This window comes from Chaetura pelagica, unplaced genomic scaffold (genome assembly GCF_000747805.2).
Source record: "Chaetura pelagica isolate M959 unplaced genomic scaffold, ChaPel_1.0 scaffold207, whole genome shotgun sequence".
Classification (NCBI taxonomy): Eukaryota; Metazoa; Chordata; class Aves; order Apodiformes; family Apodidae; genus Chaetura; species Chaetura pelagica.
The window spans coordinates 685217-712083 of record NW_009953929.1 but is presented as its reverse complement, the minus strand read 5'-3'; positions in this window follow the sequence as shown (position 1 = coordinate 712083).

Here is a 26867-nt window from a genome sequence, read left to right as displayed (position 1 = left end):
AACACAAGAATCCTAATTGCTCTGTTATCTGGTGGTTAGTCTTCAGAAATACATGACAGTGAACCCAGCTTTTCTATTCTGAATAGTAACTGTATGCAGGTGCTGGAAACCAAAGGTGCCTGTTCTAGCTGTGTGCATGTGGACTGGGAACCAGTGGGTATTATCTGAGGGTGTCTGTCTAACTGAGCTCTGCAGATCCAGTGTATTAATGTCTACCCAGTCATTGGATCCATAGGGCCGAGCAAGTGAGCATGAGTGTCAAGCTTCTCCATATTGTCTGGAAATGGCCAGAAGCACAGCTTTAGGGAGCAGGACATCTTGAAGACCCAAAAGGTCCATGCAACCATGGGTGGCAGTCAAGCAAGTCTTTAGAGGGTCATAATTCTGGTGTGGGCACAGGAGTTAGCCCACAGCTTTTTATAGGTTTCGGGCAAAAATAACACTCCCTTCAAAAGCTGAAGGAAAGAATGAAACTTCTTGATCACTTTAGTGTGTTTGCAGGGCAATACCATGCTTGGCTGATTGCATTGGGTACGGTTGCCTACTATTCCAACTTGCTGTTACGCTGTTACATTTGATTGGTTGCTCAGTTATTTTCATTCCCAGTGCCACTACAGCTCTGAAACCAATTGTGGACGTGTGTAGGTCAAGGGGAAGGAAAATTAAAGGTCATCTGAAGTTTATACAGTGGTGCTTTTTCATTTTCTATAAAGCTAACTACATTTAGGCTCCCTGTTGGGTAAGCTTTTTTTCCCCTTGTCTATTTTCAAAGAAGAGAGTGTATATGACAGTTTGAAAATAGCACCAGTCTGAACACAGATGGTAGGGATTACACCACACTGAGCCTTGACCTTCAAAAGCCTGCCGTTTCTTTTCAAGGTTTCTCTTCTTTGACAGGTGGACTGGCTTTTGTCAATTACTTTCATTAATGCCTTTTTTTCATTATGATCAATTACCTGTGCTTTAGACCATGTCTCAAAATTACAGCAAAGCAGGTTCCAAATTGAAAAACTGAAACTGTTTCCTGTATTTTTTCCCTTATTGTTGCCCCAAAGTACTCTGAAGCACTGAAAGATTTAACTCATAATGGAGAAATACTGCCCAGTTTCTACTAATTTATTTCAGCTACTTGGTCCAAGAGATTCTGGCCAGTGCACAAGGCAAAAGACAACCTGCCTAATCAGACATCAGGTTTGCAGGGCTCTGTATTTACAAGCTATTATTTTCTGAAATGCTAAAATGATAAAAAACATAAATATGGGAACAGAAGTTAAACACTAATTTTATAGTGGGAAAGGAAACTTTTTGTAGCCCAGATACAGCCATTCCTGTAATGTAATGGTACGTGCAATGTAAACATCAGACAAAATTTAGGCCAAGATGATTGCACTCAGTGGGATGCACGGGTACAGACGATAGCAGGATTTAGCCTTTTCTTCATTAGAGCCACCAACAAGCAAGTATGAAATTCAAATGCTTATTGGGGACCTCATGACTTGAACAGCTAGAACAATAGTAGCTTACAGAACTGGGCTGCTGATGTAAGAATAGATTCTCTTGAGAGTTTGTTTTTTCTCTGCTGTTTTGAGGCTAGCTGAAAATACCATAAATGGTTTTCCTCAACATTGCAGAGTGGTCTCTGTGCCTGTAAGAAATGTGGGAATCAGTCCATAGGATACTGCATGTTTCTCCTGCAGTTCAGCATCTCACCACAAATCTGGTTTGAATTTATTTCCAACAGATATTTAAATGCCTCTGGTAACAAATCTATTTGTCCATAACCTGACACTATCTTTTCAGAATATATAATGAGGAATCACACCGTAACCTGCCAGTTTATGACAGTGAGGCAAAATGAGATTCTTCACCTCTTTGAGTCCTTCAACTGACCTCCCTACTCTCTGCATCTAGAGTAAGGGACAGAAAGACTGGGTCTGATTGGACCAGCCTGTGCAGCTTGCCCTTATGCACACAGGAGAGCACAGTGGCTGCATGAAGACAGCACATGATTTGGCCTGGGTCCCCTTTCCCACATGACTGGCAGTGTACAATTTGCAAGAGCAATAGAGATCAAGGGAAGAGTTTGTAAAGGACTGAAATGTTTTCCTGGCTTGGTGCCTCCTTTCACACAGTGCTGAAACTGGAGGGGTGATCTAGTCCCAAATCAAACCTTAAAAGGTGCTAACATACAGGACAGCCAGAGGGATAGAAACTTCTCATAGTACACAAGGGAGATAAGCAATTAATGTTCATTAATATTAATAAGAGTTACTGTGCAAATCCTCTGTTTCCTGGACCAAGCAGAAGAAAGTCTAAAACCATAATAAATCTGTCTCAAATTTAGTAATATTTATACCAACTACAGTATAATCACTACAATAACATTGTGGTGCTATAAAACATGTTGAAATACAGTGTTACATCATCGCTGCTATTTGTTGGTATAATTTGAGTACAATAAATTATGGTGCAACCCATGGTGTGGGATTAAAACTCCAGTTTTAAGATGGCATTTTTAGTTTGCATAATGCACATTGTCCAGGACAGTAAGAGTTTTGATCTAAAATGATAAAAAAACGTCATGAGATTTGCTTCATTAAAAAGGTTTTTTTTGTTGGCACCAAATATGAGGGGAAAACATAAAAATCTGAAATTCTCCATAAATTAACTCAATTTTTACCACGTGACTGTCATTTCAAAGTAGCTTAAAAAACAAATGGTAATCATTTCCCATAAAAATCTTAAGTCATGTACAAAAATAAAAAAGCTAATGACTTTGAAAGCCACAAGTTACCTAAAAACTAAAAACAGAATGGATTTTGTTGTTTAAATACTGAAATTAAAATTATTTTCAGACTCCTGAATGAAAATTTTTGCCTTTGATTCTAGTAACAGTAGGTTAGGTCTCTCATGAGTCCTACTACAATGAATAACTTGGAGGAACTAATCCAAAGATGTGCAGGATTCTAATTTATTTTATTTTATTTTTCAACATAAATGAGAGTAGGAACATACAGAAATTCAGATAGAAATTCAGATATCTATAAAGCAATTGCTCAAGTGGAATCTTTCTAAAAATTAATTCAGTACCTACACTGTGTCTTATCTACAGGCCTAGCAGACGCTTTAGTAGTCACGGGAAGTATTTTAAGTGTAAAGGTTTTGAAAAAATGGGTTTTACATTGTTTTCTTCTATGTGTACCTTCCCTTTGAAAAGGTGCTGAATCATTTTGCAGATTAAAACCAAGGGAATAATTTTATCACTGAAGTGATGCACCTTGATCTGCACAAAAGCTAATCCACATCCTCCCTTTATAGGACAACAGCTACAGAAATAATTTCTATTTATTTGTATGAGGTGCTTACAAACACCCAGAAAACCTTCCTACTGGCTGGTCAGGTTACAACATGGAGCAATATGCTCTTGTGCACAGGGCTGCTGAGGACTGGGCCTGGGAATGACCATAAATCCAGCCTGGCTTCCTTCAGTGCAGAGAGCCCACCTCTGTGTGCCAGGCACAGGGCTGAGTCACCTCCAGGTACACGCCAGCCTCTCTGACCCTTCAGTCATGTGGCTTTTTGTGTCCTCTGCAGGGTACCCATCAACCACACCTCTGGGTTCTTTCCTCCATCCAGTTTCCCTTGGACATCATGACCTTAAAGACTAGAGTGGAAGGAGCAAGTGAGAGCTACTGACATGCACACTCAGTATTCACAGGTTAGTGTTCCCTTCCTCAGCAGAAAAGCTACAGCCTCTGTCAGAACACCCTAGCAAGTTGTTGCAGTAATACAACAATGCAAATAGAAATGGGTTCCTTTAAAAAAAACACATATAATTTTTATTTCACAGTTTTGTCAATGAAATCTCAAAATACTACTACTAGCATAGGTGATACAAAATTATTTGAGAGAACTAGTTTTTCTCTTGTGGTTTGTTTTGTGCTTATGAAATTATGTGATTACTGATGATATTCTATAGAATGCATATTACAACAAGAAACATGTAAAAAGACCAAGAGGTTTGTTTTGTCTAAGAGATATATAAGCACTTACCAGAAATATTTACTGATGAAAGGGCACCTAATTTGAAAAATGTGTTTCAGGTGACACTCCCCTCCCAACCCCTCCCAAAACTTGATAAAGAGTTTTCAGCAAAATGTTATTTCTTTGTGATAGATCATTTCATTTTATTTAAAGCCAAGAACTCACTTCTTTGGTTGGTTGTTTCAAAGAGAAACATTCTGTATCACTAATTAATATTTTATGACTTTGCTCTGAAATTACCTTTTTCCTTGCTAATTTGTGCTTAAATTTGGAAAACCCCTTGGCCATTGTTTATTGCCAAGCATGTGTTCAGACCTTATGAAAAAATACAGGGGGTAAAAAAGGAATACTGAACAAACAGGCCGTTTACTTATTGCTAAGCCTGTGCTTAGGTTACGCTGCAATGGGCCTGACTGAGAGTCACGCCAGCAGAAAAGTAACAAACAGTCAATTACAAATGTGAAAGAAATTATTTTATTCATTGGATTGCTCTTACTGAGATTAACATGATAACTTCCCCAAGAAATTCGTTGAGTAGAAATTGCACAACAATTGCACAACAATAAAGAGCAATGAACTGAGCTCAGAAATGGAAATTAATGGAAAACTTCAGTTCAGTTCGTATTTCTAAGCACTTAACAGGAATCCACAAATTTTAAGCTCTTCCTTAATACGCTATTGGTGTGAGTAATTATCCCAAAACTTTGTGCGCACTTTGTTCTTTAATCAACGCTTTGTTCTTTAATTGGCAAGGTCTTAAGCATATAGTATGTCAAATTAAAGTAAAATAATATAATATTTTACTTATTAATGACATGATTATATTGCACCACTATAAAATTGCTTTCAGTCTAATTATGTCTGGGCAGAGATTACTGGTAATTAATATAACAAATAATTTTGACTACAACTAGCAATAATTGCTTTCTTGAAGAATTTTCTAAACCCCTTAAGTAATCTTATTACTTCTACAAGCAGTATTGCAATAGTTCTTTAGCAGTTAGTAATTAACTACTTAGAGAAGTAAGCAATTAAATGCTACACTGAATTCCATAGTTGAAAGAGAACAAGAACAGAGTATATATTTGCTTTCAGAAGTGCTGGTGAATGGCTCCTTTTGGTCACTGGGTCAGAAGCCCCAGAGGCCCTCAGCAAGAGCTCGTCTGCTGTTCAGCAACTGGGAACTCTGCCCAAACGGCTGCTCTGCTCCATCCTAGGAGCCACAGGAACCATTAAGTGATTATGGAAATGAGCACCTAAGTCCCTAAATGCCTAATGTTCCCACAGAAGGCGTCTGCAAAGCTGCAGCATGGGGATAACGCTTCACAGGTAACAAGCTGCCCAAAGCCCCATTGCAGGCAAAAACTCTGGGAACCTGAAGTGAGAGTCTCAAGCAGAAAGAAACCCCCTGTTATTTACAAGGGTAAAAAAGCATATTTCTTTTATTGGTGGCCATTAGTGTGTGTGTGTGTGTACTTATAGGCATGAACTCATTGCTTGATTGCTACATGGGTGTTGGGCAGCTGTGAATAGGAACATTGTTCAAAGGGAAGGTGGTTCAAAGGAATATGCTGTTTCACTGAAAAGATAATCTGTGTTGTGAAATAACTTGGGAACCTCTGATATACTGCATGACCCAGGATATGGCATGTTAAAATACGGATGTGTGAAAGTCTGTCCTTTAAAAGGCCATCTAGTGCCATGTTTTATATAAGTTAATAACTATCTTATCAGTAAATCTCCTTTTTAAAAGATACATGGTCTAAAATTTAAAAGTAAAATTTAATTTCCTGTCCTTACCAAATACTGTGCCTCAGTACCAGGCCCATGCTTCAAGATCCATTTCACTAAGGAATCATTTTAATCTTCTGTACCCTGTGTTATCTCTTTATGTCAGATATTTATACGTGTTTTATGTTTTCTCCTGACCTTATCTTACCACTAATACTGAGATATCAATTGCTGCTGCTGCTACTATTCATGTCTACCCATTCCCTAAAGTCTTAGTGACCTATTAATCAAGGTGGGAGAAGTTTCACAACTCTGAGAAAGAAAGGCTCCTTATAATAGGATTTAAACTTTAGCTATAATAAGAAGAAAACATTTAGAGTAGATGTTATGTGTGACATGAAAGTCTGGAGGACCTACTTAGAGATACCAAGTGCTCATCTGCCAAACAGTGGTAAAAAGAAGAGGCAGCTCAGTGGTCCTGGTCAGAATTTTTCCTGATGAACTTGCTTTCATCATGAACTCAGTAATTTGTCCAAGATTTACAGCAGCATACTAAAGTGTAACCTCTGAGTAAAGTTTATTTTGACCAGATATTCTAGTGACATCATAAGTTTGCATTTGAAAAGGAAAAACTAATTTATTTATTTTTTTCTGCTTTGAGGTGATTGTGTGTTTCAATGTTTTAAAATTTCCTTGAGTCATGTGTGCAGTGGGAACAGCCTAAGTGGAAATTAAACTATTTATTTTGCTCAAAATTATTTATTTTTTTTTTCCTTAAAATTTAAGTTTCTAAGACTTCACTCTTGTTTTCTGGTGTTACTTTGGTACAAGTAAATTGACATTTCAAAAATTATGAATCTCTCTCTGAAATTAAATTTCCAGTACTCTATTAGAAGTAAAAGGCAATAATATGACTTACAAGTTAATTCAACATCTCTGCTAAAGTATCACAAGCTTTTTTCTCCAGCATGTCATCTGGGCATTATCCAGAGATGTTTATAAAGTAAACTAAAAATTTTTCCTTCTTGCTTTTTCTCCAAAACTTCATGCTTATCTGTTTTGTAACACCAATGACTTCAGTGCATGTGGGGACATTTCTTGGAAGGCAAGGTTTATTTTGAGACTTTAACATGATTTTGGGCTCCTAAACTTAACCCATTATTTTGATTGTTATTCTTATTACTAAGCTAAATAAAATCTCAAATAGACCTCGTTTCTCCACAAGCAGTAGATTCAGAAAATAAAAATATTCTTTCCAAACTTCCTATAAATTTTGAGCAAAATACCTAGGATTTGTCAGAATAAGACTTATAATACTCTCTTACTCTGTTGTTCTACTAATGTACTAAGCTAAATATATCCTATACATACTAAAAAAAGTCTGTTCTCAATCTCAGCCTAAAGGTTTAATGCTGAGATACTGTCTCAGATCTTTTTCCTGAGAAAATTATGTCCAAGTCATAACAGGTTAGACTCTAGAAAGTGTTCCTCAAGCTGTTATTTGCAGGCTAAATTTGGTTTAAGAAAAACCTTATTTGGGAACTTATTATTGCATTGCTCATAAAACAACATCCCATGGTTTTATTTCACTAGCTTGTGACATATTCACAGAAATCAGAAAAGGATTAGCTGACTGTAATACCAAACATATTAGAACAATCCCTTTGTATCTGACAGTAAATTGCAAACAGCAGCTCTGATCCTATAAGCTGTGGAGTTCATATTTCAGACGTGCTGAAATATTCAACAGCTTATTAATAGTCAATACTTGTAGTTTCATCTGATATAAAATGCAATATTCTTCCAAACATTCGAAGTTACAGCAAGAGGTCTGTGTAGCTGACAACAGAAATCCTGGAAATTTCAAAGTGACTTTATCATTTAATTAATATACACCAGTAATGAACTAATGAAAATGCTTTGTCCTCCTAGACATGCACATACCAGCATGGATACACCCAAAATGTTGTACACACAGCAATGGGTGGAAGAGGCTCTGAAAAACATGATAGCATCTTTACCTTGTGACTTGTGCAAAAGGCTTCTTCACAGGGTGTAAAAATACCATACAGTTTAAGTAAAGTTGATGCAATTAAATCAGTTGCAATGATTTACAGGATAATTTAATAATCTAGAAGACATATATGTAAAGTTAATAATGTTAAAGTTGTGATGAGAAGTGGCTTCAAATCTAGCATTAGCTCATAGACAGAGATGAACCTGGGTAATGTATTTTCCCTGCAAAAAAAGTTATTACATAAAGAAAGAAATAGTACCCTATTTGGATTTATCCTTCCTTAATTTTTAAGAAAATAGTTGTCACTGTACCAGACAGAGAACAGAACAGAAGGTGCTTTTTTGGAATACCTGCATAAGGTATGTAGAAATTTAACATATTTAATGATTTAGCAGGAAGTTATACAAGTATGTGGAGGATTCTGCTATTTTTTGGAGCATGTGGCTGCCAGTGCACAAGGCTTTACAGGGAGCCCTTGCCAAAAATGGGGAAAGGCACATTCATTTTATTTCTGTTTACACTATCAAAATTTAGTGGTCAAACCCTTCACAAAAGAGCCCTGACAGCCTAGGTTTTGCAGTACTGGGGAACATACAGCTGATAAGCAATATTACAGGCCTCCCTGGTGATACAGCTTTTCTGTGGAGATTCTGCTCTATGTGCATTTGCTGCCTTACAACATCTGCATCTTGCTGCTACTGTGCTGCTGAGTACCAGGTGTTCTGGGCTCAGGTAAAAAGAGGGGGAATTTGCTTTTCAGAGAGAAAAGGTAGATGCTGGTTTTGCAGTCAGAAACTGGGCTATAAATCTGGTGTAATAGTATGCAGGTGGGTTTTGTCTCAATGTGAATGTTAGAAAGCTATACATTGCTCATGTAATGAGTTGCACAAACAATGTAATGTGGAAACTTCTCTTAATAGACATTTATTTATTCATAAATGTCACTGAAACAGGATAGCACAAGCTGTTGAATTATTTTTCCATGCAGCATGTATTACAGCACCTTTACTTCTATTGCTTCATGTAGTTTAGCTAAAAAATGTTTAAAGGCTACTTGAGTAAGAGAAATGCAATGTTAGAAGATGAAAAGAAGTCAAAGTGTGCCCCTGTTTACAGACCTAACACATGGTGAAGCATACCAGGCACCTGTTGCTGTATCTATTTAATATTCATTGTGTTTATTTTATTTTTTAATACCAGAACAAAAAGTGTAGCTTCATTTTAAAATACATCAGAAATTTTCTTCTCACAGTTTAAATGTGAATATTGCAAAGGATGACCTGCAGCGATCTTCACAAGTCCCACATCCTTTCATGTGCTACATTCATGGATAGGTGAATATTTCTTCCTTCTGTGTCCAAAGAGAATTTATTAAGAAATCTATCCTCTGTTTTAAGGTGACGATTCAGGTTCCTACCTTTGTAGAGGAAGGAGATCTCCCCTCCTGAAAATACCCCTTGAGGGAATATTGTGTTCCTCGCATACTGCTAGATCCATTATCATTAGTTAGAGCAGGTAAGCAGATGTGCAGGTTGCATAAATGCAGGGCAACATTTGTAAAGGAAAACAGAGAATAGAATATGCCATTCTTACTAATTTGCACACATGCTAGACTTGTCTAAACACATTAGGTGTAATAGTGTCCCTTCCCAGAGACCTCTGAAGCATACTGTGGTAGACCAGAAGGTCAGGAGAAGGGGTAATTGGCAAAGCAGCTGCCATAGAGCAAATGGCTTAGCTGAAAATTTGTACAAAGGCTTCCTGCTTTTTCTAAAAGCCTTCTACAAACTGTAGCACTTCTTAGCTCCTTGTCAAAATTGCTGGTATTGGGTAAGCTACAAACATCACTCAGATGTGACAAATTTTTTACATCGAGCAGTGGCAAAACATAAGGGCTAGCTCATTGACTGCTGTATTTCTGTTCAATAAAACCATGATTATTTTGAGTAGCTTGTGAGCTAACACTGGGCATCCCATAACACAACAATGTAAAGACCATTCTTTAAATCTCAGTGACATTGGTTAAATCCAGAACAGCTGTGATGCAGTTCCTGGGCTCAGTCAGACCTTGCACTTCTGTCAAAGACACCAATTGAGGTGTTCTAAAAGAGATCAAATCTGGGCAACCACAATAGTTTAAACTGCAAGGGAGTTTGCAGTCCAGAAAGAGTTCTTACATGCCTTCATGTACCGATTTGAAAAGGGAGGTGTTGGTTTTATTTCCAGAATGGAATGTCAGAAATACCTTAGAACTAGAAAGTGAGGGAATTACTTAGTCAGATAGGGTGGGATTAATATTACAAATTCAACCAGTGTCTTGAGTTTGTTTTTCTACATTCAGGACAACCTGTTTGTAATGACATAAAGGCAAAGGATTCTGTAAACATTTGCTTTGGGCACCTGTTGTCCCTTGATCCACACCAGGCACTTGGATTAGATCTATTTCAGCTATTTTATAGGCCAAAATTTCAATGTGTCATAAAGGTCTTGAAATTAACTAGTCTGAGAGTGTGGAATCCTCTAGTCTACAGGGAGAGTCTACACTGGAGAATGCCTGGGAATGCAAAGTCCTGAAATGAATATTCACAGTCCCTAGGATCCATAATCACAGCCTGCAGAGGGTAGGTCCTGTTCACCAAACCACTGGGGAGAGGGACTGCTTAAAAAGTAACTACATGATCAGAAAGTCACCTCAACACAAAGCAGCAGAATTAGTTAAGTTTCACAGACAAAATACTCCTATTGATATGAAGCTAGATCATAAGTCCTACCCCTTGATTGTATGGAATAACTGTGTGTATTTATAGTGTTTGGCTATGAGCCTTGCTTGAAATTGCTACCCAACAGAATAAATTCATGCTAATATGTACTGTGTGTTAGAGTTTAAATGGTTTGTGATCTGAAGTGGGATGTCTTCTGAAGTCTTGGCTTTGTAAAGCAAGTGGGAAGGTAATGCTCCCTCACTGGAATTACCTGTCATTAGGGGAATATTGAGAGGACTCCTCCAGGCCTTTGGTATATGATTACTTTCTGTCAGAACCTTTAAGCTGCTACTTCTACTTGTCTTCTACTTGAGAAAACTAGAGGATATGGAAAACATTGCTAATTGTGTTTGAGTCTCAATCAATGGCTTTCAAATGTTTGGGGAAAATATGTCCTGCAGAAATATGTGTCTCTTCCTTTAACTCTTCAGTCCCACTGATGTATGAGTGATGTTTTTTGCTTCTTTCAGCTGGCAGCAAAAATTTCTGTGACCTGTTTCATCAGTCGTTCCAGTCTCTGGGAGCAGAAAAAGAATCTTCATCATATATGATGTCTACAGCTCCTCGTGCTTGACCCAAGAGCAGCTCAAGAGAAACCAAGTGTTGCTAACCACTACTAGTTGGATAAACCTTAGACCTGGAGAGAGTTGAGATGCTAAGAAACTTCACAAACTAAAGGTATGCAGTTTAATATTCTGAAGAATCATAAAATAATGTTTCAGTCCTGAATTGATGCAATTCACTAAACAGCATTAACATCTTTAAGGTCCCTTCCAACCTTAGCCATTCTATGATCCAATGTTTCTGTGATTTTGTCAGTAAGATGCATTCAGCCTTGAAGTTTCATAGTTTGCCAGCACTGTAGTTTTATTTGTACCTTTTTTTATTTTTTATTTTTTTAAAGTCACCCTTCTGTGTTAAAACACATATAATATATTGCTATTTTATAGTTTCTTTCATGCTTTTATCAAAAGTTTTGCAATATTTGGTATTTTTCCTCAAGTACCATTTCCTGGGGTAATGTGATTATGTGAGACTCGTGGGCATAGTTTTTAAAAAAAAATAAAAAAAAATTCTTTTAGTTAACAGAATAGCATGAATATGTGATCCAAGTGCATGCTGAAAGCTCGAAAGTCAAAGGCAAGTGAAAAGGAATCAAATTTGATTTTATTTTATTTTTAAAGTTTTTAAAATGTGATGATATTGGAAGGACATAAACATTTGTTTTTCCACACCTGGGACTACCAGTTCTACATAGCTATATTTGGAGTCTTACAGTATATTTATGTAGAAATGGATTTTAGATTAACAGACAGTGTGCTTCCATGTTTGTCTGTTTTCTTAGCTTCCTGTGGAAGAGATCAGTTATTTCCTTTATTTTTTTCAGGGAAATGATGCAATTGCTTTGCTCTTGTAAAACAAACCATTGTAATTTTGAGCTTTTTCCACTAGCAGCAAACTCCTTCTAAATGATGAGTTGCTATAGTGGTAGGCAATAAGCCAAAATTGGCAATTAACAATTTTTGTTTGTTTGTTTCTTTAAATTCATAGGGGTAATAATTGTTAGTATTCGCTAATATTCTCTTCTTGTATTCTTACTTTTCTGCCATTTCAAGGGTATCTGCCTTTTCACAAACTTTTTCCTACCCACGCATAACAAAGACAATTCATGAAAGCAGCAGGAAAATAGCATTCTCCTGAGGATTGAAACTGTAGCCAGTGTATTCAAATAAATGCAGGTATCAGCCAATTCAGCTAGAGCTAAAGTAAATTCAGGATGCAATTCTTCATTAAAAAAAAAAGAAAAAAAGAAAAAAGCAGGTCATCTTAATTTCTTTGTAAAATGCCAAAATATAAACTCAAATTATTTGTGGTTAAAGTTGTTATCTTTATTCCATTCATATATGAAAGTAGCCAAATACTCAGTTTTGTAAGCATGTCAAAAGTGCCAGCTTCGTTCCTAACTTAAACCATCATGGCCATCTGCAATAAAAATCATTATTTCTTTGGTTTCCAGAACCATTGCTAAGCTTGTAGACTAAACATTTAACCATTGCAAGCAGTCCGCAGCTTTATTACTTCTCCTGCCCTTGCAGAGGCATCCTGGATTCAATTTGTCTAAGTACATCAAAGTATTTTAATTTTGAAGTACCCCAAGCATTTTGGAAAGTTTAAAGACTACTTGTCCTCTTAAATATTTGCACGTAAACTAAAATGCGAATTGTCTTGATTTTTTTCTGTTTTAAATGACTGTCACATTTCTGTTCTGAAAAAGCCCCTGAAGCTCAAACGTGTGGTTTCCCTTGCCTTTTTTCTCCCAAGTAATTGTAAGGAAGCCAGTTTCAAGTTACGTGGTCCACTTGGATTCCTAAGAGTCCTCTTAGCTTCTGGGAGTCCCCCCCTCCTATAGACTTCAATGAATTAAACACTTAATAATGCTATCAATTTGTCTCAACTTCTCTCTAAGCATTTGCATTTTTTTTTTAGGTTTGCTTTTGTTTTTGTTTTTTTTTTTCTTTTCCTTTTTTAAATTTTGTTTGTTTTTTGTTTTGTGTTTTGCTTTTTTTAGCATTAGATTGCAAATAAATCCATGGTTAATTAATCCAGCAGGCTAAGATAACACATAGCTGGTTCTAGACTAAAAGTGACATGAATGTCTGAACCAGTTAAACAGTATTCAGCGAGCACAAAACTAAGTGAAATATGGGTATTTAGTCTGCTGAAACAGTCACATCATAATAAATTTGTTTGAGAATACATTAAGTGATTCAAAAGATTTGGAAAATTGTGAAACTAAACATTTGGTAATATGGCAATAATTATTTAACACTTTTAAGTTGTTTTTAAGCTTTGAAACCTACGTGAAATATAGATATATGCATGGCCAAAAGTTTATTTAAGTCATTATATGTAGTATTAAGTCAGTGCCTGGACAGGCTTTCTGATCACACCTTAGTCCATTCAAAACTTCTCTGAAGATATAAAACTGCCATGGTACGAACACATGCTTTTGCAGCCAGGTGCTTGATCTGGATATTATAAACATGTATGTATTCAGCCTTACTTATAAAATCATGAGGCAGGAAAGGCCTTGTCAGGTCAGTTAGTCCATTCCATATGCCCAGGACAAGATCAGCTGTGCCCATGTCACTCCTACCAGGTGCTTGTCAAAACTGTCCTTAAGGAGACATTGGGAGCATCAGAAGGTCACCAGCCTGGCTGTCCCACTGAGTATCTCTCTCTGACGTCTGCAGTTTTTTCTCCTAAGGTGAATTCTCCTAAAATGTAAGACCTGTTATTTTTAGTCCTATTCATTAACAACATACATAACGAGTTATAAACTTCTTTTTCCCAGTATCTTTCTGTTTACTTGGAGACTGTTCTTACATTTCCTGTCATCTCTTTCTTCTTTATTGCCAAGCCCTGCTTGTCCAGACACTATTTGCAGATCATGCTTTACTGGACTTTGTTGCAATTCACTGTTCTGCTCTGCACCTTTTTTTTAGACTCTCTCCACCCAGTCTACCACTTTCTTGAATATAGCACCAAGAAGGAGGAAGGGCACATGGATAAATCCTTAGATTGCACAAACTGACTTCTTGGCTTTTCTCTTTGGCTTATAAGGGATACTATAATAATGAAATATTTATGTAATTATTTGATTGTGTTTATAAAAGAAGAAAAGGACAGGCTATTTAAAACTGCTGTGCCATATTCCCTTCCAGACTGGGAACCTGTATGTCTTCATACTGTTTGAGCCCCACAACATTACTTACCATGAAATTACAAAGTTGTGAGAAGAAAAATGTAGCAAAATGAGTTAAAGGTTGTTTAAGTACAGTCCTTATTTTACTATTTAGGTACAATTTTTCCATTTCAAAACTGCCAATAAACCCCTGGAAATTTTCTTTTTCTTGCTGATCCTCAGTATGAATGGCAGAGAAAACAACTCCACTGTAATAAAAACAGGGGTTTGTTTTCCTTTTTTTAAAATTAAGGCATTGAGTAAAATAAAGGTCATTGTAACAATCCTTGAAAGAACAGAATGAGTGATTTTCCCCCTTTTGCTTTTTTTACTGGTTCTCTATGCAATGTGAAAAATCATTTTTAAGTTTGCCCATCTGTTTTACATAAAACCTTAGCTGACCTTACACAAAGTGAAACAAATGTACAGAAAGCTTTGCTGTTGGGTTCTTGCCAGTAAGACAGGGCAAAACTAAAATAATATGTAACGTTAGATCCTGCTCTGGTGTAAATTAGCCCAGCTCCAGTGGGGACTTAAGTTGATTTATACCAGCAGAGGCTCAGGCTTGCATTTCTTATAAAAGCCAGGCTTGTTAGATCAAGTCCTCCTACCACTGAAATCACCTGAAGTTTTGCTGTTGATTTTTGTGGAAAAAGGATGCTCCCTGAAGGAGCCATGTTTGCCAACATGGCAAACAGTGCACATCCATGTATGCAGCATGCGCTCTTCAGCAAATGGAGGAGAGAGGTTGCAGTGTAAGTAACTGAGATTTGTGGACTTGCAGGTGTGAAGTAAGGCTTGGGCTCTACCCTGATTGTGTACTGCATGTGTAACGGGGAGTTTGAGTGGTGTCTAGCCAAGCTGAGGAGCTGACTTCATGTCAAACTTAAAGCAGAGAGATTCCCAGCACGCAGAGGTGAGTCTCATGTCCTGCTGCTTTTCTGCTGTTGGCCTGACATCTCTTATGCAGCGTTATCTTATGGACCACAAGTGAATCCTGAGGAAAGGAGGTTGTGCCATGTATGGAACTAGGTGCGGCAGATGGAAGCACAGAACACCAGGAGAAAGAGACCATCTTTAAATCCTCACACATAGGATTAGTGTGCACCTCAATAACCCCTTCTGTCTGAGGGGTGAAATATGCCCATTATATCAACACTCCAATCTAATATGATTAATGAGTGTAAAGTAAGGTTCAAGCTTTTAATTAAAAAGGCAATCATAAGTTACTGAACAGTGAAGGTCTAGTTGTGTTTCTCAGAAGTAGGTTATTTAAGAGAATGAGATGCCCCAAAGAGGCAGTGGGCCAAAAATCTCTCCTGACTTATTTGTAGACAGGTATTGACTTGGATTTATAACAGAGAGCAGAACTAGATGTATATAGGAATGAGTACATATATATGTGCATTACAGTGTGCACACATGGTCATGCCTACGTTTAGAGATTGCCTGAAATTGCCCTTAATAGCCAATGTTTTCCCAGTTGCTTGTTAATTTGCTGTACTTCTTTGAGAGGAAATTCTTCTTGTAGGATATCTGACATACTTTTAAATCTTTTCTTTTGTGCAAAAAAACCCCCAACAAACCTAAGAAATATTATTTTGACATAGTCAAGAAAGATTTTCAGGAAAAACTCTCTGCAGACTACAGACTTGTAAGTGACATTCAACATTTGAATTGGAAGTGGTTGCTGTGTATTTACCAGGGTTCTCCTTTCCTCTTTCTTATTTTAAATAGTCCAAATTTAACCATGCCAAAGATTTCAGTTCACCCATATCAAGTAAAGACTTGACAGAGGTCAACGTATTCTGTAATTTTATCACTTTATGTTTCAATTAACTTAAAATTAAATTTACACTGTAGCTTATTCCATAAGCTTTTCTCTGGCCTCTGAACACAGGAAAATGTCTTTCTTTGCAATGATGGAATAAGATGAAATATTTGCAATGAATGGCCAGTTCTCTTTTGGAAAAAAATAAAATAAATCTGATTTTAATAACCTACATTCTTAAACTAATTAATTCTAATACATTCTTAAGCATAATTAATATACCCTGAGACATATGAATATAGTACAGGCAATAATTGTTGTACCTGTATCAATAGTCCATCACGCGTATAGTCTTGTTGACTAAGGATGGCAAGAAATGTGAAAGAAAGATGAGCAAAACACCCAAACAAAAAAGCAGAGCAGTCAGACCCCTGAAGCAACAGTTTTGGTGGCAATTAGTTGTTCTTTTCTCTGTGGAGATGGAGGGTTTATATTCCTATCCATTTCAATTCTATCTAAAGGACTATATTTGCCATTAAGAGGGAAAACAACTGACATATAATGCCTTCCATCTATTTTATTTAGAAAGATAAGATCTGTCTGTAAATGACTCTCAAAGCTGAATGGAATGGTTGGCTTGTTTTTTCTTTTGTGCTATTATGGTGCTAATTAAAGTGGAGCAATGTCCCTAATTTTCATATTCAAAACATTGAAGCAATCAGAAAACAGTGGGCTGGAGGAGGGGAGAATTCATGACAAGATTAAGAGTTTAAATCACTTATTTCCATTTAGGACAGTTTTTCATACATGAACACACTTTTCCAGATAGGTTTCTGTCAAGAAAAATAATTACTTATCTAGAAAAAAGTCACATATGGTACAAGCAATGAATATAAGGAGGGAGATAATGCAAAGTATTTCTGTCACCTACCAGACTGTGGGAGCTTTATCTGACCATGTTATGTTTGATCATCTGCTTCAGCAAAAGGCTGAACCATCCTCAGCTCTGGCTGGCTGAAATCTTTCTGAGTGGCTCTTATACCTCTGCCTCAGCAGCTTGTCCTATATTTTTCTCTTGTGCTCCAGAGCAGTGTTGTGGTTTCGTGTGACAGACAAAAACCAGAAAATTAACAGTTCCAGCACTGCTCTCTAACAACCTTTAAGTATTTGGTACTATTTATCTTGAGCTATTATTTTCTCTCTGTTGGGTTGTTTTTGCTGTTTGGGGTTTTTTTATGTGCATGGTTTTTTTGATATTTTTGGTTGGTTGGTTTTTGCTGTTGTTGTTTTTCAGAAAAATAATAATTAACCAGATTAATAAATTGTATTTCTAAGTTATTACAGAGGAACAGGCTTGGTTATGGCACTTCAGGAAATACCACTTGGAGGATGCTTGTTCCTCTCTTGGCCCACTTCAACTCTCTGCAAGGAGCATTTAACTGACCCTTATGAAAATAATTTTGCACCCTGTTCTGGGGTTTTGGAGTTTTTTTTATGGAGAAGAGAAAGATCTCATCACCTCCACACTCTTTTTCTTCTTTGCTTCCAACTTACTAGTGCGCTACAAGAACAACAACATACTGGAATTTCAAAGCCAATCTTAGCTTGATCAGCTGTGGCAGGTAAAGTTCTTCCTTTTTCCACTTCTTCCTTGACAACCAACCTGGAAAAACAGCTAAGCATCCCTTGTTTAGTACATCTTTATCAGACTATCTCTAGGCTCTGTCAGTAGGTATTCATGGTGACTCCTGTTTCAAAGTCTTTGGAATATGTTGTATCATCCGTTTCATTACTGCTGTCCTAGTTCTTCTGGTTAATCTACTTTGTTTAATCAATTGAATCTTCCTATAAATATATGAGTGATCAAATTCTTAGGAAGGATTGTTCCAAATCGGAAGATCTTCTAGCAGGTATCAAAATAGAGAGACATTTCAAACAAGTGAAGAATACTGCACTGAATCAGATTCATGCACACATTCTGTCACTGGATGAAACATTATTTAGTGGCAGACATTTTGTATTGGTTCTCAGGTAAAGGTAATTCCCAAATCTGCTCACTGGCTGACTGTGAGTAAATATTTAAGGTCATTTACATTAAAAAACAAAGCCAATTCATGGCAATAGTTTTCTTGTTATTTTTTGTTTATGATACTGACCTGAGAATTCTCACGAAGTTTGTTCATAACTGCAGGAATTACAGCTTTCATGTACTAGAAAATAACACTAAGGTAGAACTTAACCTTGAAGAAATATTTATATAAGGTTTTCTTGATAGGAACAACAAACAGAGCATGTGAGGACTGGACTTTGCCATAGATTTTCTTCATGGTCATTGACAAATTCTGTTCCTTCTAGTACATGTGTGGCCACTTAGGGCTGGGATCCTGAATCCTTTAGAATACTTCACCTCCAGTCACTGCCCTTCTCCCTTCCACTGGAAAGTGTTAATGGTCCCTCTCTCTCACCTTTACATTTTCTTTTTTTGCTTACTGGCACTGTGAGATCTTCAGGGAAGAGCTTGTTTTATAGCTGGTGTGTGCAGAGCTCACAGTCCCAGACAGCCCTGCTCTCAGCTATAAAATTTAGGTCTACTGAAATACAGACAATAAAGAGCTGAGTGCTGAAGTATGCAGATGAGTTGAATGTCTGTGGTCTCTGCAGGTCTCTCCCTATGAGGCAGGTAATCTGACTAAAGATAAAATAACAGAAAAATCAGGAAGCTAGTGTAAATGAAAGATTTTTCTATTTGTTTTGCCAAGATTTGCTTAAATTGCAAGTTGCAGTGCTTTGAAAGGATGCTGAGATGGAGCAAGATGGTATTTTTTAAGTGCTGTAGGGCATTCTTTCAACCAGTTAAGGAGAAAGCACTCCATATTCTAAAAAAAATACTGTATCCATTCTTGTAATGCAGGTTCATTAGGCATCAGATTGATTTATTGTATTGTTTCTTTTATAAATTATTTTCATTATGTTTTATCACAGTACATGACTACTGCCCTAAGGGAATATGCAGGAATGAACTGAATGGCAAGCGTAATAAGCTGCTTTAATTAAAATAGTGTAATGCATATTTCAGTGCTATTAACAAAAACAAAATTGATTTTGTTTTCTGGGTAATGGAATATATTAAAGCCCAGGTGTTGTGCCTCTGTTGTTTAACCCTCTGAGTTCAGCTTCCCTTGACGCTTTGAGCAAGAAATTTATTAGTTTTCAAGAATTTCCAAAGGGGAATTTTATTTTCTGCCAGTGATATTTTCTTCTTTCTTACCCCTCATCTAGTCCCTAGTGCTGTGTGCACTGGTACTGAGGAAAGGGAAAGCACCAACATGAATTTCAGTATTGAAAACTCCTAATCCTTTCCAATGTCTTCAAGTGAGCTCCAGACAGCGAGGACACTGATCCATGATAAAGAAAAGCCCATTATTCCTCTGCACTTCTTAACCTGATGTTCTATGGAGACAGCAGTAGTCTGCCACCATGATTCCATTAGTTAATGAACACTTCAGGAATTTGTTCATCATAAGAAAGACCCTTTAAAATTACAGTCAATCAATGACACCTGCTCTTCTAAGTGGCTTCCTTCTCTCCTTTTTCTCTTGATTTATGTCAGCTATGAGTCTTTTTTATTTCCTTTACCCTCCAGATACTGAAAGTTCACCTTTTATCAAGAACATGCATTATACTAGTGGCATGAGAGACATGGTCAAAATCAGGTTAATGATTTCTGAGTAGAGCAGTTTAATGAAACCAACTGACCAACCCATAAAAATACACAGATTCAGGGAGCTGGGCTACCTGACCCATCTGTCCATGAAAAGATCCATTTTGTCTAGTGTTTGTCACCTGCCATGCCCTAAATACCAGAGCCTCATTCCTATTCAGAAGAGATTCTCTGCAGCTCTCACCAGATCTGGGGTGTGTATTGCTTATAGCAGACATTCAGGGGATGTGGAAGATCTTATTCCCATTTTATGGGGTGAAAGATGGTGGTTTTCCACGTAAAGAATAAAATTCCTATTGACAGCAAAAGGATGTAAGTCACCATTTTTTAAAGTCTGCCCTATTTCCCAGGCACATGTGACTTGCCAAAAGGGATTGGTATTGTGAAATTAAGAAATGGTAAGGGAAAAAAAAAATCAAAAAAATCCAGCCATACTGAAGTAGCATCAACTGTGGTAAGTCTGTCTGGGTTATATATAATTTAGAAATAAATCAAATGGCTGAACTGAAATAAAAGTCAGAAATTCAAAGTAAGAAAAAGCCAGACTGCACAAAAACAGTCACTGTTGATCCACCCAGTTACTCTGGGGATCCTCAGGCAACACTAATCATCAGGGAAGTCTGCAGACATTCTCTATAAATCCTATACTCCTTAAAATAAAATACACGTATCTTATTCTCCCTATCAAAGATCTGTTCAAACTCATTTACTCAACAAGAGCCTTTTAAAAATGATTGTCCTGCTTTTCTAACAGAAGAATAGGCCATAATGAAACTGGTGAGTCATCAGTCCACTGGGTTTCATAGGAAATCCCTTATTACTACCTGCTGTAGATCTTTGACTCATTTCCCATAGAAGAGTTGCAGCTACAGATTGATTCCAAATAGTTCCCATAAAAGAATAGACCAGTGAACTGGTTTTACATAAATTTCAGTCTTTATAGTTTCTATTCTGTTGCAATTAATGAGTTCTGGCTGAATCCCCAGTTACTTCTGGGTTGTGATTTATAAAGCACAAGTCTAGATCCAGACTTTTTGAAAATTATTTCCCACATTTTAATGTTGTTATCTTACTTCTTCCAGTGCGTCTTGCTATGGTTCTTCTTCCTGGAACTGGTCACCTTTAATCAGTTACAAAATATGTTTAATTATTCACAGGAATGTACTGAACTGTACTGAAAAGTATTTAAATATTACAACATGAAAAATTGTATGTTGGCTATTTTTCTATTTGGGTAAATGGTTATTAACTATTTAACTTTCCATTATTGAATTTAAGAAAGACAGTAAAGCAATAACATTCTAGTATCAGCATACAATAGAGTGTAAGTATCAGCATTAGACAGACAAAAATTATTGCTTGCTTATTTACTGTATACAATTTTCAGAGAGAAGATTTGTAAAAGGCAAGGGAAATCCTATCACTTAATTTCAATTTAGTGAATATAATATAAAAAAAATAAAATAGAGAAGGTATTCTGAAGTATGCCCAAATATTACAAATATGTCAGCAGTTTTAAAAGTATTTCAAGTGTTGCTCTAAATAAGCTCTAGTGATCAAATAATTATAAATGAGCTGTTCTAATTTAAGTAGATTAAAAATGTTTCAGAATAATAAAAAGTATATTTTAATAGATAAGAATATTTTTCTAGAGCCAGGATGAAGACACTTAATCTTTGGCAGAAGAAACAGGTCTTGATTATTCATGACCAAACATGATTTGTATTGTCATTTAGATTGTGGTATTTGTGTTCAATGCAAATACTCTGTAATTACAGTATAAGGCCCAAATTTTAAAGCAATTACTTATAAAGTATGTGTTCTTACTGTGCAAAAATGATGCAAGTAAAAAAGGAATGAAGAGAGTTGCATGAAAAAAGTTTTGAATTAATAAAAATCTAAACAGTGAGTAACTGCCAGGGATAATGCACTACATTTACAAAATGCAGGGTTAAAGACAGTTTTTATTTAGAGTTTAACATTTCACTGCAGTTTTGCAGTAAAATATAAGGGCCTTTTTATTTAAGAAATAACATAAAATAGTTTAACTGAAATATGTGATCTGGGAGCTAAACTTTTGCACTTTTTTTTAAGCAACCCATGTTTGAGAAATACAAAAGATAATTCAGTTTGTTCAGAAACACACTCAAACCTTTCTGGGTCAAATCTTCACTTTCGTCAGGGAACATTCCCATTGATGTCAACCTTTAATGCTTTCTCTTCTCAGCTGTCCAGCTCTGGTGTATTCTATGAGAAAAGAAGTCCTCAGATGTCTGTCTGCAGTGTGTTCTATGAAAAATTTCTTCAAGGAATAAAAATGGAAGCAAATTTACTGAGCATCCCAGGTTGCTTTAGCAGGCTCACAGCTTCTGTCACCACTGAAAAGGAATTAGAATTTGCTCCGAAGCAGCAGCCAGCCTTTCATGTTATGCTTCACCAGAAGTAAGTCTTAGAACAAAACTTCATATTTACCTTAGATTTTTTTATTTGAAATGTTCCACTCTTGCCTTTTATCTTCTGTTTGCGTTTTTAGGTGTCAATCTTGAAAAACATCTGTTTGCAAAGTTCATATAATAGTGCTGCTGCTAGTCACACAGTCACCCAGCAGGGCAGTGGACAATGGCCAACAGACAGGATATGCTATTAGGTGTGTGCTCAAATCTTTGCAGTCTCTTTAGACAGTAGAGTCTTTGAGATGCAGATAATGTAAAAAAAAATGCGTGTATCTGCACAGGTTGTTCAGTGCCCAGCCCAACAAGCACCACTCCTTTTAGAATCATTAACTGTTATCACAATACATTATGTTTTCATTACAAAGACGTGTAATCAAGGATTAATAATGTGGTCATTATGGTTTCTCCTACTAGATGAGCCATATTTTCTACTATTCTGTGCCATTACTGAACCTTGGCTTGCCTGCCTTTCTGTCAGCCAGCCTTGCTTCTCTGAAGTCAAAATGAGCTGGCAAACAGCAAGTATCTGCTGCTCTCAGACAAGCTACTAATGTAACTTAATTTTCCATAAATAGCATCTGCATCGTCTTAAGTTCAGCTATTTCTGTCTGCTAATAAGTCATGCGTACTGACTGGTTCATATATAGCTTCTCTGAAGTCAAATTCACTCCAGCTAAATATGATTTTGAAAGTTGAGGTTTATGCAGTAGTTTTGGCTCTGAACCAGAGCTAAAACTGGACAGCTGGAACAAGAACTGATCTTGCAGTATATTCACATGTAACTTTTGTGAAAACTTAGATTTGTCTCTATTGAATGCACACAGAACCAAAAAATAACCTCTCTTTCAGAGAAATAAATAAAAAAATACTGATTTTTTTATTAGCCTTCTCAGTCAAGAAAATTCTTCCCCTCCCTGTCTTTTTTTTTTTTTTTTTTAGGAGAGTGAATTCCAATCTTGTCCAAAACATTATGGATCCAACTGTCATTAAATTAGAGCATTAAAATAAATTTACAGAATATTTTGAAAGTCCAGTGAAGCTGTGGACATTAGTGTTGTGGTACTTCTGAAATTAGGCCACAGCTGGATCATAAGTCCTTATATTACATTTTGCCAGTAAGACTGATTTTAAATCTTAGACTGCGAGTCTAGAAAAGACTTGCAGTGTTTATCTCCTCCATCTCTAAGCTGAAATCAGGATTAACCCAATGAATATCATTTCTGACACACTTGCTTACCTTTTTTTAAAGCAATGATAGTCCCATGACCTTTTAACTGTAGTGCAGGATCTGTTAGCCTTTCAGATGAAACATTTTCCTAGGCTACCCTGCATCATGTATATTGAAGTGTTCACTATTACTTTTTATCCCATTCGCAGTACAGAGAATAATGCCCATTATCTTCTCCTCTGAAGCAAACTGCTATGTAAGTATGTGAACTTTTTTTAGACAAGCCCAATTCTTTCTCTCTTGCAGCTATTCATATTCTTTACTTTACTTTGAAATCTCTTTCCTTGCTTCACATTTCCTTTTAATCCTCCAAGGTATCTTGTGCTCTCTGTCAAGAAATCAGAATCAGCCCAGAGCTTTTATGACAACACCTTTGCAACCATCCATTTTATATCTGTTTGGGTTTTAAGTTCATGTCTTAAAATAAAGGATGTAAAGCAAAAGTAATAAAAATTAAAATTATTCATTACTTTCCTCCTCAAACAATTAATGTACAAGGTACATTCTTTTTTGAGGCAAAGAATAATTCTAACAATATCTTAATCTCTCTCACCTTTCATGATTGTTGTGAGACTTTTACCCCTATTTCGGGCTTTTTACCAATAAAAATACTTGAAGAAGTATAAAGCCCAGATAAAACAGGTAAACAAAAGTATTTTTGAGAAACAAAATGAAAACACTCATATGACACAGGTCTCCTTGCAGTCACCTCAGGAAATGTGAGATTCAGGCTACTTTTCTGAATGGTGGTGTGACCAATACTCCCCTCAAGACCAGAAGCAGTCAGGGAAGAAAAGGTATGTAAATCTGTTCACTCCTCATTATCTTGGCTATTAGTTCTCTCCCTGCTTTTAAGAAATACAGTCCAACATCTCAGCTAGGGTATTCAAATATGTAAGAGAAAAAATTAAATTGTTCAGCTTAACAAAGATGACCCACAAGGCTGATTCTTCATCCAGTCTAAAAATGTCTATGGAAATACATCATTCATTTAAACTAGTATTTAGTAGATTAAATTAAATTCTTAAATTAAATTAAATTCTTAGTAGGTATAGAAAGAATTATTTATTTGTTCATACATTGAGAATAATGCTATCTGTTTTATCTGACTGCATTCTCACAAAAGGCTATTTTCACTGTCCTTAATTTGGAAAGTAAAGAAAGATTTAGGGTTTTTGTTGTGGCTTTGGTTTTATTTTTTTCTACAAAGTATATATATTTTTTGAGTTTTAGTGGAACAAGTAACTATTCCATGACTGAAGTCAGGAGGTTTTTAAAAATGGAAAGGTATGTCTTTGTAATGTATTATCTAAAGGTTTAGAAAATTGATTCAATTTAATTGAAATGACAGAAAGCAAATCTGTCCACATATCTGCGCTCTAGTGCTTCTCTGAGTCATGAAACTCCTGAGCTATAAGGAAAAGTTACAAATGAGACACAAAGAAAAGAAAAAAATCTAGTAATTCTTTAGAGGCACAAATTCAAATTTTATTTCCAGATAAAATATGATTCATTGCAGGCAAATTACCAGCTATCATAATAAATCATGATTATCTATATTGCGGCCAATCATAGGGAAGTAGCACAGGGAGAGAGCTGTGCTTGAGATTACACCCCCTCCTATATTTAATGTACAAATATATGAAAACAGTTACACAGTAATAATATATAAAATATTAAATGTAAACCAGTAATACCTAATCCAAGATAAGATACCAGACATGTGAAGGAAGCTGATGAACTGGTAAATACCTCTATCTACAGCTAATGCCCATTTATCTGGCAGCCTGACACAAACTGAAATTGCTCCTTGCTTTGTTATATCATTTCTCTCGGTTTGACCTTCAGCAGATTAACACCACATAACTCTAAAAAAGCTGAAGTTATGTAAAGAGAGGTTGTAAGTGTGCATTAGAGAAAAACATTATCCTGTACATGGATTAAAAGCAATAGATTGCACTCCAGTGTATATGACATGATATTTTATTACTTCTTGCAGGGCTGGAATGTTCACAGATTTTAATCCTTTTGTTTTGGACCCTATCATTACAAAGAATATGCATTTCATCTGAGATAGCCACGTTTGTTCTAATTCACTTTCAGTACTGGGCAAGTTAGAAAGAAGTAATTAGAAGCCAAAACGTCCCAGTCTTAGACTATCTCACCCATGTTCAAAATCAGAACCCTCTTAGAAAGGAGAAAAGTGCAGTGGAAATTACTTTCCTGAACTGTGATGTTCATTTTGGTTTCAGTTTTAAGTTGGTTTGTACTTATATAAGTAAACAAGTTCATTTACAGAAAGACAAGGACTGCAGTGCTGGCTTGAGGATACAGAAGTCCTACAGCTAGATGGGAATTCTTCTGCCTTCCCCACTCCTCTGCATATTTGAGAATAAGGGTCTCGGTACTGCCTGGAATGGTATGGAAACTGGTAGCTTTCATCTCTAAAATCCTGAGCTTGAAGACTGAATTTTCAGTTTCTTGCTTGAATGAAAATTGAATTCCCCTACAAGCTTATTGTAATACTGTAAACAGAGTATTTATACTAAGACTCAGAATAGCTACTGAATTGTTTTATATAGTGGTAGAAAAAAAAAAGAAAAAATAAAAAAGGAGGTAAACTGTATTCAAAGCACATAAAACACAATTAGAGGTGCAGTTTAGCCTTGAGGAACATGCTCAACGAGACATCAATTAATCAGCTTCAGACAGGTTCCACTAAGGGCTGTATTACACTCAGTCTTGAGCAGTGTTGCTCTTCAAGACAGATAATTAAAGAATTAAGTCATAATATGTATTTGCCTGCTCAATCTGACGCTTCTGGTATTGTGTTACTGCCACGTCCATTTCTATCCTAAGTATATCAGCCAATTTGTCTTTCACTTCTCCAGTGATAAGTAGGTGAATTAATGATCATGGAGTACATATAAATGTAACATTGTAGAAACAGTTTCTAGGACTTGAAAGAAGCAGTCATAGCCTAAACTGCTATATACAGTCTATACTAAAACTGCAATGATCCAGGTAAGGATTCTGGTCTTTGCTTGCAAATGTCTCTCTTCCTCATGTGACCAGGTTGGAGCTGCTGTGCAGGTTCAAGCACTGCTAAAAGGCATATGAAGATAGAAAACTACTGTGTTCACTTTTCAAATTAAGCAAAATAAAAGTAGAAAGAGGCAACAGCTTTTGCATCAATACCGATATTTGTTGCATGCAAATTTCATGTCAGGAAAAAGAGTACCTGAATGAGCAGGTCATCCTTATATCTGATCTCTATATTGTGCTGTGAACAAATATAAGGCATCAGAATAAACAAAATCCAAAAGAAGCAGGATGAAAACAATATCATTTCACCTAAACCCAAAAGCAAACCAACCAAAAAACATGGTTAGACA